Source organism: Lepus europaeus, chromosome 12 (genome assembly GCF_033115175.1).
Source record: "Lepus europaeus isolate LE1 chromosome 12, mLepTim1.pri, whole genome shotgun sequence".
Classification (NCBI taxonomy): domain Eukaryota; kingdom Metazoa; phylum Chordata; class Mammalia; order Lagomorpha; family Leporidae; genus Lepus; species Lepus europaeus.
The window spans coordinates 73171074-73172873 of NC_084838.1; the positions used below are offsets into that span (position 1 = coordinate 73171074).

General features: G+C 42.9%; 1 pseudogene; it reads left to right on the top strand.

Moving 5' to 3' along the window:
- The first annotated feature begins 671 nt into the window (after positions 1–671).
- LOC133772139 (U4 spliceosomal RNA) lies at positions 672–803 on the top strand (annotated as a pseudogene).
- Positions 804–1800: the final 997 nt, after the last annotated feature.

Consider the following 1800-nt stretch of genomic DNA (forward strand, 5'->3'; position numbering starts at 1 on the left):
CTCAGTTGTAGAATGCGTAGAGTAGGCACCAAATGTTTATCCTGCATTATTGGATTCTGATGGAAGCAGAAGGGCTGCGACACCATCATTTTCTGGTATTAACAAGTCTTCACCTAATTGTTTGAGATGCTGGAACATCCCTTGTCCAAACATGGACATAGAACATAGGGGTGAACTGGTTAGTTCATGGCTACTGAGAGAATTCTGGGAACGCTTCCTGGATGCCCTTAGGCAGATGGTCGGCCCACATCTATTTCAACAACACAAATTAATGTAAAACATATTCATGTATGTATTAATTAATGCTAATGTATTCATAAGCCACTCAGATAATGGGCAGTCCATTCTGACACCTCCCTCCTAATTCATTCACCCTACAGAGATTTGAATCTTGCTTAGTTTAAGGCTCAAACAAGCAGATCTACTGTGATTTGAAGGTTCTCCTTTCTTCCGCACTCCCTATGGCCACCTGCTGGCTATATAAGAATTCCTCTAGCTGGTGAAAAAGCCTTCCAGATTGTAATTAGACAGGGGAGAAATGGTGTCTGTGCAAAAGCTTGGCTAAAGCAGTAAGAAGAGTATGAATGAATTTCGGTCTCAAAAACTCAGATGAAAATAAGCTTAGGAATAAAGTAATACAGGCTAATCCCTAATCTGAAAACCCCAATGCAAGCTTTGCAAAGCGGCAGTATCGTATCCGGTGAGGGTTACCTGAGGCACAATTATTGCTAATTGAAAACCCCAAAATGCACTGAATCCCAAAGTTTTTTGAGTCAACAAAATGCTCCAAGTGGAAAATTCCATGTCTGGTCTCATGCAATAGGTCTCAGACACAATGCAGGTGCATGAAGATTTTATAAAATTGCCTTCAGGCTATGTGTATGAGGTATATGTGAAATAGAAATGATTTTCATGTTTACCCTTGAGTCTCATCCCCAAGATATCTCATTAGGTATACGCAAATATTCCCAATCTGAAAAATTCCGAAATACAAAACATTTCTGGACCCAAGCATTTTTGCTAAGGGCTTCTCAACCTGTAGTGCTTGGAGAAGGTGCTGATGAAGGAGAGGTCCCTTGGGAGCCCAGAAAGGGAAGCTGGGGGTAAGAAAGGCAAGCACGAGGGTCGAGCAAGCTGCCCTGGGTTGGGTTTTGTGTCTTGAAATGGAGGCTGTGTTCTAAGCAATTTTGTTTCCCCCCATGGAGTGGCATGGGCACTGCACAATTTAAACAAGTTCGAATTTCAGGTTGCTTTTGTCATTGCTGATTTTTTTAAATTTTGAATTACCTTAAACAAAGGAACATTGCCCCAGGGAGTTATTTCTGGTAGAACTTGGGAATAGACTTCAGAGATGAATAGGCCTCTGCTTTCAAGGAGTTTCTAATCAAATTTGTCCAACAATGGAGAGAAAGAAGACCAATATCAAACACAGAGATCAATAACATCTTGCTCTTCAAGGGCCTGCCCTTTAAATACTCATCCTGTTGGCCTCAACTCTGCTGGACAGGGGTGTCTTTGGGGATGAGCTTGTCAGCATGTCTGTCACCAGGAGCTGGACAGTGACAGTGAAATAGAAAGCTCTTCCTGAACCTATAGGAAGTGGTGCTCTGTGTCCCTTCCCTGTTGGATGTTTTTGTTCAAACTGGAAGGCGTTCATTCTAGTGAAGAAAAAAAAAATGATGAGAGCCAGTACTGTGGTATAGCAGGTAAAGCTGCTGCCTGCAGTGCCAGCATCCCATATGGGTGCTGGTTTGAGTCCTGGCTGCTCCACTTCTGACCCAGCTCTCTGCTGTGGCCTTG